This window comes from Bos mutus, chromosome 4 (genome assembly GCF_027580195.1).
Source record: "Bos mutus isolate GX-2022 chromosome 4, NWIPB_WYAK_1.1, whole genome shotgun sequence".
NCBI lineage: Eukaryota > Metazoa > Chordata > Mammalia > Artiodactyla > Bovidae > Bos > Bos mutus.
The window spans coordinates 73,821,869-73,844,149 of NC_091620.1; positions in this window are offsets into that span (position 1 = coordinate 73,821,869).

Consider the following 22,281-nt stretch of genomic DNA (forward strand, 5'->3'; position numbering starts at 1 on the left):
GAAGAAAACTTAGAAGTAAATCTTTGTGACCTTGGATTAGGCAACTGTTTCTTAGAAACAACACCAAAAAAACAATTAACAAAAGGAGACATAGCTTGATTGAACATCATTAAGGATGAAAATGTTTGTACTTGAAAGGACAGCATCAAGAAAGTGAAAATACAACTCACAAAATGGGAGAAAATATTTGCAGATCACATATGTGAAAAAAGTTTGATATCCAGAGTATGAAGAACACTTACAACTCAACAACAGAAGACAACCTAATTTTAAAATGAACAAAGAATTTAAATAGACAGTATTCCAAGCATCTATTTAAATGGTCAATAAGTACATGAAAAGATTTTCAGCATCATTGCTACTAGGTAAGATTTTCAGCATCATTGTTACTAGGTAAGATTTTCAGCATCATTGTTACTAGGTAAATGTACATCAAAACACAAAGAGTTGGCTGTGACTTAACAACTGAACAACAACTATATCAAAACCAGTACTTCTGTGGTGTGTTAGTGGTTAAGAATCTGCCTGCCAATGCAGGATTTGCAGGTAAAATCCCCTAGAGAAGGAAATGACAACCCATTCCAGCATGCTTGCTTGGGAAATCTCATGGACATAGGAGCCTGGAAGGCTCTAGTCCATGGGGTCACAAAAGAGTCAGACATGACTTAGTGACTAAACAACATACATAACAACATCAAAACCACAGTGGTACCACTTCACACACATTAGGTTGGGTGTGATCAAAAAGATGGACAATTGTAAGTGTTGATGAAGATATGAAGAAACTGGAACCCTCATGTATTGCCAGTGGGTATGTGAAATAGTTCAGCTGCCTTGGAAGGCAATGGCACCCTACTCCAGTGCTCTTGCCTGGAAAATCCCATGGATGGAGGAGCCTGGTGGGCTGCAGTCCATGGGGTCGCAAAGAGTCGGATACGACTGAACGACTTCACTTTCACTTCTCACTTTCATGCATTGGAGAAGGAAATGGCAGCCCACTCCAATGTTCTTGCCTGGAGAATCCCAGGGACGGGGGAGCCTGGTGGGCTGCCGTCTATGGGGTCGCGCAGAGTCAGACATGACTGAAATGACTTAGCAGCAGCCTTGGAAACAGCTTGGAAGTGCCTCAAAATATTAGAGTTACCATATGACCCAGCAATTACATTCCTAGATATTGACTCAAGGGAATTGCAAACATATGTCCATACAAAAATTTGTACATTAATATTCAAAGCAACATTATTTATAAAAGTCAAAAAGTAAAACCAACCCAAATGTCCAGTCAACTGATGAATGGGTAAATAAGATGTATATCCACACAATAGAGTTTTATCTTGCAGCAATGAATTATTCAGTTATGAAAAGAAATGGAATACTGATACAGTCTCCAACATGGATGAACCCTAAAATCATTGTGCTAAGTGAAAAAAACAGACATAAATGCCATATATTATATGAGTCCACCCATATGAAATGTCCAGAATAGGCTAATCCATAGAGACAGAAAGCAGATTAATAGTTGGCAGGGCTGGAGGGAGGAGGGAATGAAGAGTGACTGCTAGAGGGTAAGGGATTTCCTTGAAGGGATGAGAATATTCTAGAATTAGTCATACTGGTATATTCTAATACCATAAAACATACACTTGGAAAATATTACTTTTATGATTTGTGAAAAAGTATTAGTAGCTCAGTTGTGTCCGACCCTTTGTGACTCCATGGACTGTATCCCGCCAGGCTCCTCTGTCCATGGAATTCTCCAGGCAAGAATCCTGGAGTGGGTTGTCATTCCCTTCTTCAGAGGATCTTCCCAACCCAGGTCTCCTGCATTGCAGGCAGGTTCTTTACCGTCTGAGCTACCAGGTATGTGAATTATATCTTAGTAAAAAACAAAAACAAAAACTTACTTTTTAGGGGACAGTTGAGGCAATATAGACTTGGTCTTATATTAGACAATATTAGGGAATAATTTCTAACTTTCTTAGGATAAAAATGAATATCTATAAAAAATGAATATCTATAAAAAATCATTATTTTAATTGAAAAATCCTGAAATATTTAAGGATCCAATTTATGATGTTTGCAACTTATTTTCAAATAGTTCAACAAGAGAGACATATCTTTATACATGCATAAATAAGCAAAGTAAGCAAAACAATTGTTCAGTCTAAGGGAGGGGGCATTAAGTATATACTCTACTCTTTTTTTCAGCTTTACTTGTAACTTTTCGTAAAGTTGGGAAAAGAAGAAAAAAAGGTTCCCTAAAGTTCCATCCTTGTTGTTGTACAGTCGCTAAGTTGTGTCTGATTCTTTGCCACCCATGGACTATGGACAACCAGACTCCTCTGTCCATGGGATTTCCCAGGTAAGAACACTGGAGTGGGTTGCCATTTTCGTCTCCAGGGAAAGTTTCATCATTAGTCACATAGTAAATACCATTCCAGTCTCCTTTGTGGGTTTGATTTTAGAAGCAGGAGATAATTTATAAAATGCTATATAGCATTTAGTGATTTTTGTTTTAAAACTCTGCATTCTTAGAGATTGGAGTGTTTGTCACCACTGAATTGTGACAAATACAAAATCCATTATTTTATAAGTCATTTGTCTACCTTCATTATTTTATCTTCTAAATTTAAGACACATTTTACTTTCCCTGGGTTTTCCCTCATAGCTCAGCTGGTGAAGAATCTGCCTGCAAGGTGGGAGGCCTGGGTTTGATTCCTGGGTTGGGAAGATCCCCTGGAGAAGGGAATGGCTACCCACACCAGTCTTCTTGCCTGGAGAATTCCATGGACTATACAGTCCATGGGGTCACAAAGAGTTGGACAGGACTGAATGACTTTCACTTACTTTCCTATTCAAACTTTTTAGAAAAATTTCAGGGCTGCTCAGGGTTAGATGATAAATAGCTAGTAATGATTATTTTGATGGCAAACTTTATTTTCCAAGCTGTTGGGGAAAATTTTTTATCAGGACGGTCTTCAGAGAGTAAAAACAGAAACATTTGACTTAGCTAGAAATTCACATCATGGGCTTCTTGAGAGGAACAGCACATAAATGAGTACTAGACATCTTGTAAATAGATTGATGAGCTGACAGAATCTGGAACTAGAAAAGTAGAGCTTAGGCAAAATATTATATAGACAAACCCCACTTAGGACTGACAAAGCAGCCCTCTTGGTGCTCAGGCCCTGGGGGCCTGGTTATCCTGGACCCTGTCACCTTGCCAGGCCATCTCCCCCTGACAGCCTCCTTCTGACCATCCTTCCAACCACGAACCTTTCTGTTCCAGGGGGTGCCTTGGACCTCTGTGGAAACACTTATCAGTGAGACAAAGACAAGTTTTCAACCGAAGAGTTGTACCTTTTTCAAGAAGTAGAAAAGGCCTTACAGGTCAGCATCTGCAGCCCCTGAATATGGAAACAACTGCTCAGTCATCCACTTACCCTCTCACTGGCAAGTTTTGCATATATGGACTGTCAGAGCAAGAATCGCATTGACCTTGTTCATCTCTCTATGCCACTGACATAAAGTAAGTGCTCAGTTGATATTTATTGAATGAGTATTAGTGCCAACTAATACCATGTTGTGCCATAATATTAGTGCCAACTATGTACAATACCCTGTGTCAGGTATTGGGGGTGCTAGGATGTAAAACACCATCCCAGCACTTGGAATTCTCAAGCAGCCATAAACAAATTATAATGTTTCAAGTACAGTGGAGGGATACATCTGAGGTTTTATGAGATTACAGAGGTAGGTAGACTTAGGAAAACTTTCCCGACCTGCAATCCATAGTTATACTGATAGTTATAGTGCAGGGGTTGGCTTCTTTCAGTGAAAACTAATTCTATTCTGATAATGTAATTGGAACCCAGAGGCCCATGTAATCAATGTCTATACTCTTTTGTACATACTGGGCAGTTGTTAAAGACCAAAAACACTTGAAAATGATCTCTTCCCTGATGCCTTTTGACTGACATGACCTTCCAGTAAGGATCAGATCTTTTCTGCAGGAAGTGTTCTCTGAGCAATCTTGCTCAGATCCAACTTTCACTTACATACTCTGCCTTTGTTTTTATCAGACATGTTGCTTGGAATTGCTGTTTCTTGTTTTGTGTATCTATATCATTTTTCTTGCTGGATTTTCAAAGGATGAGGGCAACCAGTTCTTTTCATTCCATTCTTCTCCCTTTACCTCCTTCAAGTAGAACTTTGCCCAGAGCAGTTGCTTCATCATGGTTGCTCAAGTATATTGGCTTTGTTGTTACCAAATATAACAATATCACTGGGGGCTCTCTTTTCCTTTTCACTTAATTCAAGGCCTATGTGATTCCCTTTTTATGGAAAGAACTCCTCCCACTTCCTCCTGTGGGATGGTCAGGGCATTCTGATTCCCCTTTGGTTCAGTGAATGAGTGACTCAGTGAGACACTGACTAGTCAGACATGACACTGCAAGGCAGGACTTGGGACAACATTGGATTTGTTCTAAGCTCCTTTCCCTCATCGCTCCTCCCAGAGGTGCATTTTTATTCTTTATTTCCATTTCTAAAACATACCACATAGGATCTGCAACTCATTCCCAATAAGATTATAAAGAATTGAAAAGATTTTAAATGTCTCCTTTCCTTAGATTAATTGTAATTCAATAACCTAGCAAAATCTTAAACTAAGGAGTGAAACTCCAACCATGCAATGTCAGATATTATACTGCAAGAGAAACAAGTACTTTCTGGCCAGCTCAGTTTCCTCACCCATCTCAGCACCCTTCATAGACAGAAAGCCAGCATGCTCCCAAGTGGTCACCAATTCACATCTAATGTTGGCACTGATTGTTGCCTTCTTAGTGACAACTTCATATTTACATGAAATGAAGTGGTAATTTCATTTCCTGTTTCTGGTACAAGGATGCCCAGTGCACAAACTCCATCTAACAGGTTTCTATCAATAATTAGCACTCTGTAGGAAATCAGACACCAGGGAGTGAATAACCTGGAGGAAAAAGCCTCTCTCCCTTGGGTGCTGCCTTTAACAAAAAGTTGACACATCCTTTGGCAGCGAAGGCTAAGAAGAAGGAATAGAAAACTTAATGTGCAACTTTCCAACCTCTTCTGGGAATAAACTCGATAAGCTTTGAGAAAGTACAAGTTTAACATAAATTTAGAAGTACTGTAGCCCGGAGAACCATGCAGCACAATGGTTGTCCTTTTGACTTACAGCTGCAGTAGTAAGACCCTGCATGCGTTTTAGATGATTCGATCATATTCTATCAAACTCTGCAGCTCTGGTGTGAACTCTATGTAGATCATTTACTAGCTTTCCTGATAATAAAACATCAGAATATGAACATTTCTTTCCTTGGGATCATAACCAATAGATAGACACTATATGTGGCTCTGTAGCTGTCAAAGCTGAAATACTGATATCAATCATTCATAAAAACTGGGGACACTATAAAAATTAATTTGGATTTAGGTATTTAAAATCAGAGAACTGAAATAATAGGTTAGAAGTACCAAATGTCGTGAATACTTCTTGAAAGTTCCTATATGAGATACTGACCAAAAAAAAAAAAAAATAGACACATTTCAGAGTAATTATTTAATAACAATAACATGAACACTAATTCTTATGTTATTTTCTTTCAAATGATAATAATGCACTACATACATATAGTGTTTTACTCTTTATAAGGCACCACATCACAATGATTCAGAATATTGACATTACGAATTACTAGCTGTGTGACCTTGGATAAGTTTCTTTGCCTTTCTGTGTCTCAGTATTTTTCATCTGTAAAATGGAAATAAGAGTACCGCCTGCCATCTAAGATTGTTGAGGGCTGTGTTAAGACACTGAAAGCACTTAAGGTGATGTCTGATACAGAGTAAGGGCTTCATAAATATCATCTCAGTACTATTTTCTTTTTTATAACCTACATTCATCTGTTCATCACAATAAGCATTAAATAAGTGTTTAAATAACACAATAAATGTTAAAGTGTATTGGTGTGGTAGCCAGTGATAGAACTAGCTTATGTAGAGAGGCAACTTACTTTGACTCATGGGATCCAAGGAAAGGTTGGATACCCAAAACTATGGGAAGATCCTCCAGCTCACTAATTTGTTCTTTGACTATAGTGATTCTGCTATTAAACCCATTTATTGTATTATTCTCCATCACAATATGTTCAGTTGCCTGTTTTTCATAATTATTTTTCTCTGCTTCATGTTTCTAATATTCCTTATATCTCTGAATTTTTATTTCATTTAAAATGTTTCTTACATTAATCCTGCTTTTTGCGTGTAAGTTGTTCGGTATTTGCTTCCATTTTATAATGTTTGTCCTTGTAAGAGATCTCACTGTTTGTTCCTTGGGATCATCAGCTGGCTTTGTGTTCTGGAGGTCTTCTGTTTACCCTTCCAGATCCACTCACCATCTTTTCCCACCCTGCTCAGTATCCTTTAAGACTGACCTATACAAACAACTTTGACAGGTTCCCTTGCCCTCTGGCTTCTGGAAAGAATCATCAGGAGAATGGTGGGAGGGAGAGCGTGAGGTCAAGGGTATTTATCTCTCACTTCCCTCCCTTGTGTCCTTGACTGAAGATTGGAATCTGGATTGTCTTCTTTCGATTCTAATATACCTCCTTCCAGGTCTGTTACTAGTACTTAAGTACTACCATATGCTGCCCACACAACTGTAAATAGTCTTTTAAGTTTTCTCAAATTATCAGGTTGAATATGCTACTATCTCCTGCCGGATCCCTGGCTAATATATTCAGCTAGTGATGTCTACCTGGAGAGAAAACAAAAGCTTATTAGACACTGACTAGCATTTCTTCAAGTGAGTTAGAAAATAGGGAGTTCTAGACCAGGTGATTTCGGGGAAATGACCCATAGTGGAGAGACCCCCAAGCTGAAACAGAAGGATAAGCCACCCCCCCGCCCCGCACCTCATCCTTTCCACCCAGGAGTTCAGCCCCTCTTCTTGGGAACTGCTTTTATCCTAGGATGCCATTGCTAAAGTTGTGGGGGTTCTTTGAGAAAGAACAGGTTGCTCAGGTGCTTGACAGCTCATCTGTACTTAAACTGTCTATTCTTTATCTCTGCAGCTTCCAGAGCTTCTTAAAAGCTCTGTGGTTGTGGTAGAGAAGGCAGTAATCTCTGCTTAGGGAATGTTGGGAAGAGAAAAGATCGTAACTAGAAAATTTCCTGCCAGCCTATCACCATTTGGTTCTTTAAAGCATGCCTCATCATCTATCCTACCCTAGACCCAACCATCTTCTGTTTCTCAAAGAGTTTCTTAAAGTTTGTTTTTGTTGTTGTTGTTGTTGTTGTTTTAAAGATTTAGAGCCAGCTCTGAGCTCTTCAACTTCTCTTCAGTGTAGTTTGGGGGATGAAATCATTGATGGAATTCCTTGGATCTGTAATTGAACACCAGTGCTCAAAAGATACTTTTGTTTTGTTAGCATTGATGTTCTGATTCACTAGGGCAATGATTATTTGCCCAAGGAAGACTCTCAAAGGTTATTGATTGGGCTAATAATAAACAGAGTCAATCCTCAGAGGTAACCTAATCCATCTCCCTAGGAATATCTGTACCCAATGCTATCACAAAGGGACAGATAGAAAATCTCTGCCCAAGTGAAAGAAGGTCTGGCCCTACCTTCTATGGTTATTATTCTAACACTGTCCTGAATACTATAGTGGATATCCTGATGTACCACGTAGGCCCACATCAGGAATGAAGGATTATTACCCCAGGTGTTGGGTGTGCTATCAGCCCTTTGGGGGGATTGCCTTGATTGAAGAGAGAAAAGGAGATATGATGAGAAGACGCTGATGCTAAGTTTAAGGAAGAAATCAGAGAACTATTAAGGTTTCTACCTTTGAGTACCTCACAGTCTTGCTAGGAAGATAACTCACAAAAAGAAGTATAATTGAAAAAAACAAGAGTATGTGATAAACCACCAAGAGTGAGCCAGGCAACAACTACAGTAATTTTCAAATTTGAAAGAATATGCATGAGGTCTGTTTGGGCAAGGCTAGTCAAGGAAGATTCTGTATGTAGGAGATAATTGTAAAGAGACTTAAGCCTGGATGGAATTAGCTAGGATATGCTGCAAATATGGTTGATCTAGGAAATTCTTCTGAGAAGGCAATGGCACCCCACTCCAGTACTCTTGCCTGGAAAATCTAATGGACTGAGGAGCCTGGTGGGCTGCAGTCCATGGGGTCGCTAAGAGTCAGAGACGACTGAGCGACTTCACTTTCACTTTTCACTTTCATACATTGGAGAAGGAAATGGCAACCCACTCCAGTATTCTTGCCTGGAGAATCCCAGGGATGGGGTAGCCTGGTGGGCTGCTGTCTATGGCGTTGCACAGAGTCGGACACGACTGAAGTGACTTAGTAGCAGCAGCAGCAGGAAATTCTTAACCCTATCAGTTCAGTTACTTCATTCTCTCAGTTGTGTCTGACTCTTTGTGACCTCATGGACTACAGTATGCCAGGCCTCCCTGTCCATCACCAACTCCCAGAGTTTACACAAACTCATGTCCATTGAGTTGGTGATGCCATCCAACCATCTCATCCTCTGTCGTCCCCTTCTCCTCCTGTCTTCAATCTTTCCCAGCATGAGGGTCTTTTCAAATGAGTCATTTCTTCGCATCAGGTGATCAAAGTATTGGAGTTTCAGCGTTAACATTAGTCCTTCCAATGAATATTCAGACTGATTTACTTTAGGATTGACTGGTTGGATCTTCTTGCTATCCAGGGACTCTCAAGAGTCTTCTCCAACACCACAGTTCAAAAGCATCAATTCTTCAATGCTCAGCTTTCTTCCTAGTCCAACTCTCACATCTCACATACATGACTATTGGAAAAACCATAGCCTTGACTAGACGGACCTTTTTTGGCAAAGTAATGTCTCTGCTTTTTAATATGCTATCTAGGTTGGTCATAACTTTCCTTCCAAGGAGTAAACGTCTTTTAATTTCATGGCTGCAATCACCATCTGCAGTGATTTTGGAGCCCAGAAAAATAAAGTCTGACACTGTTTCCACTGTTTCCCCATTTTTTGCCATGAAATGATGGGACCAAAAGCCATGATCTTAGTTTTCTGAATGTTGAGCTTTAATCCAACCTTTTTTTCACTCTCCTTTTTCACTTTCATCAAGAGGCTCATTGGTTCTTCTTCACTTTCTGCCATAAGGGTGGTGTCATCTGCATATCTGAGGTTATTCATATTTCTCCCGGCAGTCTTGATTCCAGCTTTTGCCTCTTCCAGCCCAGTGTTTCTCATGATGTACTCTGCATAGAAGTTAAATAAGCAGGGTGATAATATACAGCCTTGACATACTCCTTTTCCTATTTGGAACCAGTCTGCTGTTCCATGTCCAGTTCTAACTGTTGCCTCCTGACCTGCATACAGATTTTATAAGAGACAGGTCAGGTGGTCTGGAATTCCAATCTCTTTCAGAATTTTCCAGTTTGTTGTGATCCACACAGTCAAAGGCTTTGGCAGTCAATAAAGAAGAAATAGATGTTTTTCTGGAACTCTCTTGCTTTTTTGATAATCCAACGATGTTGGCAATTTGATCTCTGGTTCCTTTGCCTTTTTTGAAATCCAGCTTGAACATCTGGAAGTTCACGATTCATGTACGGTTGAAGCCGGGCTTGGAGAATTTTGAGCATTACTGTACTAGCGTGTGAGATGAGTGCAATTGTGCGGTAGTTTGAGCATTCTTTGGCATTGCCTTTCTTTGGGATTGGAGTGAAAACTGACCTTTTCCAGTCCTGTGGCCTCATACATGACTACTGGAAAAACCATAGATTTGAGTAGACAGACCTTTGTTGGCAAAGTAATGTCTCTGCTTTCTAATATGCTATCTAGATTGATAATAGCTTTTCTTCCAAGGAGCAAGCATTTTTTAATTTCATGTCTGCAGTCACCATCTGCAGTGGTTTTGGAGCCCCCCAAAATAAAATCTGTCACTGTTTCCATTGTTTCCCCATCTATTTGCCATGAAGTGATGGGACCAGATGCCATTATCTTTGTTTTTTGAATGTTGAGTTTTAAGCCGGCTTTTCACTCTCCTCTTTCACTCTCATCAAGAGGCTCTTCAGTTCTTCACTGTGCCATAAGTGTGGTGTCATCTGCATATCTGAGGTTGTTGATATTTCTCCCAGCAATCTTAATTCCAGCTTGTGCTTCGTGAGCCCAGCATTTCTCATGATGTACTCTGCATATAAGTTAAATAAGCAGGGTGACAGTATTCAGCCTTGATGTACTCCTTTCCCAATTTTGAACCAGTCTGTTGTTCCGTATCTGTTTCTAACTGTTGCTTCTTGATCTGCAATACAGATTTTTCAGGAGGCAGGTCAGGTGGTCTGGTATTCCTATCTCTTGAATAACTTTCCACAGTTTGTTATGCACACAGTCAAAGGCTTTAGGGTAGTCAATGAAGCAGAAGTAGATATTTTCTGAAATTCTCTTACCTTTTCTATGATCCAATGGATGTTGGCAATTTGATCTCTGGTTCCCCTGCCTTTTCTAAATCCAGCTTGAACATCTGGAAATTTATCGAATAGTGTCTTTCCTATTTCAAATTAATTGACATGTGTTTGAGAGAATTCATCACCACAGTGGCCATGAGAACAGTCAAATGACTGAATTTTTGTCCCCCTAAAATATCTGCTCAGTTTCACAACAACCCTGTGAGACAGGTACTATCATTATTCCCAACTTACCAATCAGGAAGTAAGGTCAGGATGGATAAGTGACTTTCTCAAGATTACACAGCTAGTAGGTGGTTGTGTTAGGATCCAAGTCCAAGGAGTCTGAGCCAAAGCATGTGTTCTCCTACCATATTTCCAAGGCTTTCCTCTGAGACAACAAATGTTAAGACTTGGATTGAAATTGTTTATGAAGTGATAGTTATAGTTATGAAATGATAGAAGAAGACTTGTTTATCATTTTTTTTTTTGAGAAAGCAGTTTTTGCAGCAGCCCAAATTATATCATGAGTAAGTGAAACAGTTGTTCATTAGATCTCCAGGATAGTGTAACTCTCACTTGGCAATTGATGTAAGAGGTGAAGAAGATGAATAATCCTAAATGTTCACTATGGAAACATGGATATCATTTCTAGTCATATGGTGTTCATTAACCCAAGTTTCATTTACCCCAGGCAAATACATGTTTCTGGGTGTGGAAGGACAAAAGAAAGGGAGATGGTGTATTAAAAAAAAAAACAAACCAAAAAACACAAAGAACAGAAACAGAAATAATGGAAAATTATCCCTTGCCCTTTCCTTTAATGGCAGTCTCTGATGCACATACGCAGACTGCCTTAGTGTTTTTAGTGAAAGTTAATAAAAGAGAATTTGTTTTGGAGATGAGACAGTACCTTACCTGATGGTTGAACTATTTTGAGTTCAGCCTTTGTGGCTTTATTGAACAGAACCCAGGTGTTCAGAGGCAGCTGCACAGAACCCAGTCAGTTTGCACAGAGAGACAAATGGGCTTTTTATAAACATGGGGAGAGCTATGTATTGATTCAAGGAATTCCTGAAATCACTGATTCCTTTTAATGACTCTTCTCTGATGAAGTGTCATCTGCAGGTAAACATGGGATCAAAGTTCTAATTTCCCCCAGGATTAATCATTTTCTTCTTTATCTGTGTTAAAGTTCTTTGATATGGCAAAACTTCCTTTTTCAGCTGAACTTACTGTATGTTTAGATTTCAATCAATATTAGTAAATATTGGCTTGAAAAGTCACTGCTTGCTTGAGGGAAAAGGGTTATCATTAGAAAAATTCCCATTTGCCAATTTTTTACTCTACTTCTTTCCATAAAGAGGTAAGTTTTAAAATCTTATTAATCTGAGAAAAAAAAAGTTTGGTCAACATTCTTTCACTGTTTCATTTTATTCCAGAATATTTGGGGGAATTTTTCTGATTCTACATGTACTTTGTAGCATAGTTTTTTTAAGTACAGTTTGAAATCACAAACATTTGAACTAAATTGTGTGGTTCTACACCTCTTCATTGCCTAACATCGAGCAAGTTACCAGCTTCATAAAAGAAGATAATGACAAGACCTACATTTTATGGTGGTTTTGAGAGTCAAAGGTTATGATCTATATGAAGACTTTGGTTCAGTGTCTGGCATATAAGTGCTCAATAAATATTAGCTATTAATGCTATTGTAATATTTAAAAACATATATGTATGTAAGTTATGGCACATCATAACTTTTTGTTATTGTTTTGTTATTGTTTGCATAATCTAAAAACTGTTACACATTACAGAATCCAGTTGTAAATGAACTCAGTAATTCTTAAAAAAGATCCATGCAGTTAAAAATCCTTGAACAGAGGTATCATTTGTAAAGGTATATCCAATGTGATTTTTAAAAATGAAGCATCCATGCCAAGCAAACGTTATTCTGTGCTGTAAAATGGTGGATATATTTTCACTTTAGAATTCAAATTCATAAGGTCACAATGCCCAGTATAGTTAAAATATGTTGTTTATTTGCTAAGTCCTGTCTGACGCTTTGCAACCTCAAGGCCTGTAGCCTGCCAGGCTCCATTTGTCCATGGGGTTCTCCAGGCAAGAATACTAGAGTAGATTGCTATTTCCTTCTTCAAGGGATTTTCCCAGATCAGAGATCAAACGCATGTCTCCTGTGTTGGCAGGCAGGTTCTTTAACCCTGGTTAAAATAACATAAGGCAATGGCAACCCACTCTAGTACTCTTGCCTGGAAAATCCCATGGACAGAGGGGCCTGGTAGGCTGCAGTCCATGGGGTCGCTAGGAGTCAGACACGACTGAGCGACTTCACTTTCACCTTTCACTTTCATGCATTGGAGGAGGAAATGGCAACCCACTCCAGTGTTCTTGCCTGGAGAATCCCATGGACAGAGGAGCCTGGTGGGCTGCAGTCCATGGGGTTGCACAGAGTTGGACACGACTGAAGCGACTTAGCAGCAGCAGCAGCAGCAAATACATACTAATTGAAATGATAATATATGCAAATTGAAAATACACACTAGTGTTTGTGTAAATGTGATGATCAGTGTTTCAAATAGGGAACCATAGGCCTGTCAGTTAGTGACAGTGACCTTTTTCCTGTCATAGACAACTGGGGAACTGCATTGCAGAATCATTTTTATGTATTTTTTTCAAAATGCAGATATCAGGGTCTCACCTTGAATCAGAGCTTCCAAGAATGGAACCCAAACCCTTGCAGTTTTTTATTACTGTGGTCCTGCTATAAGTAACTGGAAAACTGGGGAACATATATGAAACTGTGTTTTTTTTACATTGGATAACAGGCCAATGCACGACTGTGATCCATGGAAGGAGACAAACAAATGAGAAAGTGAAAGTCACCCGGTGGTGTCTGATTCTTTGCAACCCCATGGACTGTATAGAATTCTCTAGGTCAGAATACTCCAGAGATTAGCATAGGGTTCTCCGAGTCTATGGCTAGGTACCAATTTATGCATGTGATATACATACACACACACACGCACACACGCACATGCACACACGCACACGCACTATATGTGTATCTATATTAGGGGAGTGGATGACATTTTTCTTGATATTATGTTTGAGAAGTTCATCCATGATGTGTGGCAGTAGCACCTTCATGTCATTGCTCCTTATTATCATGTGAACTTTATTGTTTATTCTTATATGATTAAAGCACATGGTATTTATCATTTGGTGGTTCAGAGAACTTTGATTTATATGTTTTTTTTTATTCATTTTTAGTTATTACACATAATGGTGCTATCAATATTTTCATATGTGTCTTTTGGTTCATATATACAAGCATTTTTCTTCAGTGTAAGCCTAGGGGAGGACTAGTTGGGTCATAAGATACATATACATGTAATGTACATTTTCCCAGAATGGTTGCACCAATTTTACTTCCACTAGAGGACATGTGAGGTCAAGTTGTTTCATAGTCTTAGCAACACTTGGTATTGTCAGTCTTTATAATTTTAGCCATTCTGGTGGACGTGTATTGACATCTCATTGGAGTTTTTGTTTGTGTATTTCCCTGTTTAGTAATAATATTGAACACATTCATATGCTTTTTGCCATCTAAATATCTTTCTATAGAAGTATCTATGTTTTTCTTATAAATTTATAGAAATTATTTTTACACATTCTGGATACAAACCCTTGTCTATTATATGATTTTCAAACATCCTCTCCAACAAAATGGAAGATCTTTCACTGTCTTATTGGTGTCTTTTACTTTAGGAACTGGAGTTACTAAATTTAATTTGTTCTGATTTATTTATCTTTTCTTCTACAGCTAGTGCTTTTTGTGTTCCATTTCGGAAATTTTTGCCAATCTTACTTCATGAAGATATACTCCTGAGTTTTTTTTTCCTAGAGTTTTTTCCTGTTGTGATCATGGAAGCAGTCAAATTTCATTTTCAGTTTTCTCTTTCATATGAATGTCCATTTGCTGCAAGACCATCTTCTCCCTTCTGCGCTGTGCCCCCTTTTACATAATCAAGTGTCATATATGGATAGGTCTTCTGCTGGATTCTGTTCTCTTCCAATTCTCTATTGTCTATCCTTACGCCAGTACCACCATCTCAATTGTAACAGCTTTAGAACAAGTCTTGATATTCAGCAGTGTGGCTCCTCCCAGTTCTGTTCTTTTTCTTCAAAGGTGTCTCAGCTACTATTAGCTCTCTCTGTTTGCATATAGATTTTAGAACCAGTTGGTCAATTTCTACTTTTTTTCCCCTTTCACTTGTGAGATATAATTGACATACAGAACTGTATGAGTTTAAGGTGTACAGCCTAATGATTTGACTAGTATACATCATGATGACCACAGTCAGTTCAGTGAACATTCATCATCTCATACAGATACAATATAAAAGAAAAAGAAATTTTTTCCTTACGATGAGAACTTTTAGGACTTACTCCCTTAACAGCTTTTGTATTTAACATACAGCAGTGTTAATTATATTTATCATGTTGTACATTATATCCCTAGTACTTATTGATCTTGTAGCTGAAACTTTGTACATTTTGACTGCCTTCATCCAATTCCCCCTCCCTTCTCTCTATTTCCATGTAGATTTTAGAACCATTGGCCAGTTTCTACTGTTTTGTGTCAGTTGTAATATGTTTCTGGAATTTTTTCATTTTACCTAAACTTGCAAATCTCTCATCATAAATCTTAATATCTTCACATTATCCTTTTTATTGTCAAAAGGACTGGTGGTAATATCCCTTTTTCATTTCTAGCATTAATGATTTTTGCCTTCTCTCTTTTTCCATTGATTAGTCTTGCAAAGTTATTATCAATTTTCATAATTTTTCTAAAGAATATTTTTTTGCTTGGTTAATTCTTCTTTTATATTTATTTTCTTTTAAAATTCTGCTTTTATAATTTCCCTACTTTTACTTATTTTGCATTTCTTTTTATTTTTGCAACTTCTTGAGATGGATACTTAAACCACTGATTTTAAGATGCTTTGCTTTTCTAATATACATGTTGACATTTATACATTTCCCTGGAAGCACTGCTTTCATTTCTCACAAACCTTACTATACTAGATTTTCATTAACAGTCAGTTCAAAGTGATTTCTAATTTTCATTTTGATTACTTCTGTGTACCAGGTTATTTAGAAGTATATTGTTGAAATTTCAAACATGGGAGTTTTCTAGTTTTTTTTTTGGCGGGGGGTGGTGTTATTGATATCTAATTTATGCATACTGTAGTGAGAGGATGTACTCTCTAATTTTAAACTTAAGAAATTTGTTAGCGTAGCTAATGAACTAGCATATGTCCAACTTGGATAAATGGTTAGGTGTACTCTTCTATATATAATAGTGTACTAATAGTTAGGTGTACTCTTCTATATATAATAGTTGGGTCAAGTGTATTAATTGTCAAGTTACTAATACCAGTTACTAGTAATATGAGGATTTACCAGCTAAAGTGACTGTTTCATTCTTTTTATTTCTCTGCTGAAATTCTCTTTTTTGTTCTTTTAGTTCCTTTTAGTAATTTTAGTTCTTTTAGTAATTTAGTTAAACATATTATTTTGAAGTTCATGCCTGATAACTCTGTCAGATAAAATAATAAGTATCTATCTATGCCTCCAGATACCCTGGAGAAGGGATAGGCTATCCACTCCAGTATTCTTGGACTTCCCTGGAATTCAGCTGGTAAAGAATCCACCTGCAATGAGAGAGACCTTCTTTCGATCCCTGGGTTGGGAAGATCACCTGGAGAAGGGAAAGGCAACCCACTCCAGTATTCTGGCCTGGAGAATTCCATGAACTGTATAGTCAGTCCATGGGGGTCCCAAAGAGTGGACATGACTAAGTGACTTTCACATCATACGTTTTATTATCTTGGCCTTTAGTTAAATAGTGTCTTCTCAAATGCCTAAATATTTTTCACTGGGTATCATACACTGTATATTAAAAAAAAAAAATGGAGAGCAATTGAGGTTCTAGATAATGAGAATTTTCTTTTACTTTTGTAGTTTGGTCTTGAGCTAGGGCCTCCAGATCACTTTACAACCAGAAATTGAAATGGTTAAACCTTGGATGTCAGTATCTGGCAGGGCTTTACTCCCATTGTATATCCCTGTGGGGTCTAACTCACCTCTATAAATAAATTCCTGCTCTGCAGAAAGCCTGAGCTTCCATTTTTGCCCAATAGACCTGTGTCTGCTTTAAGTTCTGCTCGACTTCTCATTTACTGCTTGTAAGAACGCTGTCCCTCTTGAAAGGATAGTGCTACCAAATGCCAGAGTCACCTCTTTGGGCTTCCTGCCTCTCCCTAAGATGTTTCCTGACATGTCTTTATTGCCTTGGTGGTGTATGTGTATTTCAGCTTTCCTAGTTCTCAGTGGGGAGTTTGGTCCAAACAACTAATATTTGATGGCTAAAAAAGTAGAATGCCTAGCCCAGAGAATTTTAACCTAACAGCAGTCTCATCTCATATTATGTGTTAATTGGTTTAGTAAACACAGACCTATGTCTAGAATTCTCCTAGCAGATTTGTGAGCTTAAAAAAAGAAGGATTGTTGTTGCTTTAAGCTAAGGTTTAGCATGACTTAACTATACAACTGTAGTAAGTGATGCATATTTTGGTATTTGTATCTGATTTTGGTACTGCTGGCATAAGAAACCTCCGAAACATGTTATCACCCTTGGCATCTCATGGTTCATCGTAGCTGGAGGAGACACAAGAAGAGTATTAGTGAAAACCTGAAGGGGCTTGAGAAGAGCGTTAGCAGAAGTCTAACCTCCCCCCAACCACCCCCACCAAAGGACGCTTTCAATAAGGGCCTAAAGGAAAGGGGAGAGGAGAGATGAACCAAAAATGAACTGTTGCAGGAAGAATTCTAAGACCACCCCCATGCTCTCCACCTCCTGACGTGGCACCCATGACTAGGTTATATGGCAGAAGGAATTTCACGGATACAATTAAAGTTCCTAATCAGCTAACTTTGAGTTAATCAAAGAAAGATTACCCTAGGGGGATTAACCTAACCAAGTGTGTGTGTTCTCAGTTGCTCAGTTGTATCTAACTCTGCAACCCCATGGACTGTAGCCCGCCAAGCTCCTCTGTCCGTGGGATTTTCCAGGCAAGAGTACTGGAGTGTGTTGCCATTTCCTCCTCCAGGGGATCTTCCTGACCCACAGGAATTGAACCACATCTGCATTGGAAAGCAGATTCTTTACCACTGAGCCTCCTGGGAAGCCTTTACAATTTTGACAGTGGTCCTTTTCTGTGAAGAGATTTGAAGTGTGAGAAGGTTCTGAAGGGCCACCTGGTAAGGACATGACAGTGTCCTCTAGGATCTGAAAACAGAAACAGAGATGTCAGTTATACAGTCCAAGGAAATGAATTGTGCCATCAACTCAAGGAGCAGCAGATCTTTCTCCAGATAACCAGTTGCCTGGTTATAGCCATGTGAGACCCTGAGTGGAGGACCCAGCTGAAATATGCTCTGAGATAATAAATCTGTGTTGCTTTAAGCTCCTAATTTGTGACAATTTGTTGCACAGAAATAAAAAACAAAACCAAAAAACTAATAGAGCAGTTGTTCAATTTTGAAGGGAACTAGATGAAATATAAAGAAGCCAGGTTTTTTTAGATTTGAACATAAAAGGTACCCTTTCTCAATCTGATAAGATGGCAAACCATTCTCAAATTAAGACATGGCTTCCAGGCAAAAATCAAATCTAGGCTGGGCCTGTAGAATTCTTTTATAAAGCTTCAGAATGATGTAAGATGGCACCTCAGAGACAGACTCAAATACGAAAAAGTTTTTCTAAAGATCTTAAAGCATGCCTTACAGATTCTTGTTATGTAATGGAGCATTTTAGAATCTTAAGGGATTATCACATAGCAGCTTCATTAGGACCCCAACTTAGAAGAGAGCTTATCTTAAAGAGACTGAGATTGTGGCTTTCTTAAGAGGACTGAATTCATGGAGAACTCACAGGATATTTTAGAGAACTCTTCTGATGAAAGCACTATCAGCTTAAACTAAGAACCAAAACCAACAGAAAATGATTTCTAAGGAGCTGAACTAGGCTTCCACCTGTGCTTACCTGTTTTCCAGAACTACTATGGACCAGCAGCTATTGCATGCCTCTGTATCTTCCCTTTTCCAACTTCCTTGGTGGCTTAGATGGTAAAGTGTCTGTCTGCAATGCAGGAGACCTGGGTTTGATCCCTGGGTAGGAAGATCCTCTGGAGAAGGAAATGGCAACCCACTCCAGTACTCTTGCCTGGAAAATCCCATGGCCGAGGAGCCTGGTAGGCTACAGTCCATGGGGTCGCAAAGAGTCAGACACGACTGAGTGACTTCATTTTCATATCTCCTCTTTTCCAGCTTTAGTCTTTGAATCCATTGCCTGCCTTCCAATTCAGTGTCTCCTCCATGATGGCTCATGGCAAAACAAAGCCAAAGCAGCTTATGGCTTGCATTGAAGCCCATGGTCTCTGAAGGATTCATGCAGCTGGCTCAGATGTGCTTGACCTGCCACAGACTTCTCCAAATAGAAGAGCAAGGTTGTGGAGACAGCGACTGACCAGCTGGCTCCTCACTTTTTTGCCTTAAGAATTCTCCATCTTTCTCATCATTAAGTACATGTGCACAAGCATGAATACATGTGTAAACATGTATGTGTGTGTCCAAGTGTGTTTGGGTGCCTTTCCAAGAGGACTTTCAAGCAATTTTCTCCTAACTTCTCCTCCTCAAACTGATGTGTGCCCTTCCATCCAACAGAAAAACTTCCTCTGCCTCTTTGTAACCAAGTCCATTTCCCTAGTTTAAGAGAGAAAAACCTCAACTAGCTCTTTTGTCAAACACAGGGCGTGTAAGAAAGGGGCATGCTCATATCAGATATTGCCCAGCACCTATTTTAGTAGTTATTCCCTCAGCATATCGTCTCCATGGGTCAGTCATGGTTAGAGACAGCCCCTGGGCATCCCAAATGTAGCTGCTGAACTCGCAGCATGTCCTCATTAGCATAGATCCAGACTCTGCACAGATGTAGAGAAAAAACAAGGAAAAAGAAATCTGTCATTCAATTCTTTCAGAGATTCTGTAAAGGAAAAGGTGGACTGACCAAATTGCATAATTCTCCAACCAACAAGCTCACCAGAAAGTGTGGACTTTCTTTAAATGAAAGAGCTGAAGAAGAGAGTTTTCTAAAATGGGGCACATGTGTTTTTTCCTTTCCTGAGGGAAAACCTGTTCAACTTTGGGTTTCACCGCTCATAAATTATCAAGTTATTTCTCACTTACGACATAAATATCAGTCTGGTTGGTATATCCACCAGCACATCAGCTGAGACTGAAGAGAGCTAAATTTACAAAACATTAAATCAATAAGCACGTGTGAATGGGTAAACAGCGTGATATCCTTCACTTAATAAGGCCAAGGCATTGCTGTTAATCATCTGTTTTGCAGCTTCTGGAGTTTTTTCCCTTTTAATTTTATAGTGTTGCTAGAAGCCTAGGTGAGTGAGGTCCTTCTATCAGAAGAAGAAAACAACGTATCTCAAAATAGGAAATGAGAAATATTCCCAAGAAGATGAAACCATAATATCTGAAGTGCTGCAATCATTGCAGGATGCTGTAATCATAAGGAAGAAATAATAGCTACATTGCTTAAACTGAGGAGAAACCCTAGAACAGACAGGGCTACCAGTTGTCTCTCAGGAAAACACTAATCTTCCAGATGGCAAATGGAGGTACAAAAGAATAAAAATAGCATGTTTGCTCCCTTCTCTGTTCTAGGACTCCCCCAAAACATGTCTCTAAACCCACAAGAACACATTGGCAGTCTCCTTACATTAAAAAAGATCCTTCTGTATAAAAGTACCCACCCCCACCATGGGCTTCCCTTTTATGTTACTAAACGGAAGTCATTACAGGCTGGATTGGAGTATTTCAACTGCTTTATTTGCAATGCCCAGACCAAGAACAACATACTAGAGGGAACGACCAGCAGATGAGAGATTTCATCTGGTAGAAGATGTTAATGACCACTGCAAATTGGTAGGAGCTATAGCTTCCTGGTGGCTCAGAGGGAAAAGCGTCTGCCTGCAATGCAGGAGACCTGGGTTCGATCCCTGGGTCAGAAAGATCCCCTAGAGAAGGAAATGACAACTCACTCCAGTACTCTTGCCTGGAAAATCCCATGGACAGAGAAGCCTGGTAGACTACAGTCCATGGGATCACAGAGTCGGACATGACTGAGCGACTTTACTTTCCATAGTCCTAAATAGTTCCGTGTAAATGCAAAGCAGGACAATAATGTGGAAAGAACTGAGCTGCCACGCAAAACCCAGAGGGGACTTGGAGTTTGCAGGGGTGGATGTGGGAGTGAGAAAGATGGAAAAGATGGCATTAACTGGAATTCTGTATAAATACATAGAGCAGACTTGCCTGAGAGAAGGCTGCTGGTGGATTCTGGCCTCTCGATAAACATACGGACCAATTCTCAACCACTTATTCTAGAGCAAACCCTTTGTACTGAAGGCTTGTACTCCCTCTCTACCACCATTAACACAAAGAAACATAGCTCCTAGGCAGCTTTTCTACTCAGGGGTAAAAATGAGCAAGAAAATATGCTAACAGTTACAACAGGAGAAAATCCATGTCTGCTACCTAAAAAGTAACAATCTAGTCCATGTTTCCTTGTGAATGGACAATAAATCATATGAAAAAATCCAGAGTCATGAAATCAAAAGTTCAAGATAAAGAAACTATCGCATTCCCAATAAATATGAGATAATTTAGGGAAGAGAATAGAAAAAGAAAAACTGAAGTTATATTTCCAAAGAGATTCAAAATGTATAATAAAGGGTATGTTTATTTTTTTTAATTCAGGAAATCCCTTTGAAGGATTCATTAAGAAATAGTAACAAGATAGTCTATAGGGCTGGGAACTAGATGAGAGAGAGCGTTGTCAGTATGCGTTCATTTAGCCTATTGAGTTTTGTCCCAGGACCATGTTTTCCTATTTGAATTAATAGAATATAATAGATACATAAATTAAGAACAAAGTATCATAGAAAAGGAACAATCAGAGAATATGAAGGACCTCTTGGAAAAGAAAGACATTTTTGATGAAATAATAGAAGAGTTTGGATAAAAGAGTAAATATACAAAGAGACAGCAAATCTCAAATGTATGAAGTTCATGAAATGAAAAAAACAGATATTATCAAAGAAATAATAGAAGAAAATTTCTCAGAGCTAAAAAGATATGAATCTTTGGGTTGAAATTACTTTTTGCTAATTCTTCTGTTTTAAAAGATAACTGCATAAATCTGTAATTATAAAACTGTTTATGGGCTCACACATGTAAAGATATAATTTGTATGACAGTAATTCCTTCTGAGGGAAGAAAAAAGGGATGTATGCATATGTTGGGGAAAAGATTTTAGATAATGTTGAAATTAAGTTCGTATTAACTGAACTAAATTATTTTTAAATTAGGATTGAATTTACTCACCAGATTCTGAGGATGAATGAAAAAAGACCCACAAATAGACATCATTTTAAAATTTCAGAACTTCAAGGATAGAAAAGAGATCTTAAGTATTTCCTTGGAAGAAAAAGAAGTCATTATATAAAAGAATAAGAATCAGACTGCCATGAAGCAATGCATTCAAAATTCTAAGGAAAATAATTTTCAAGCTAGAATTCTGCAACCCAGTCAAATTTATCAATCAGCAGTTATGGTAAC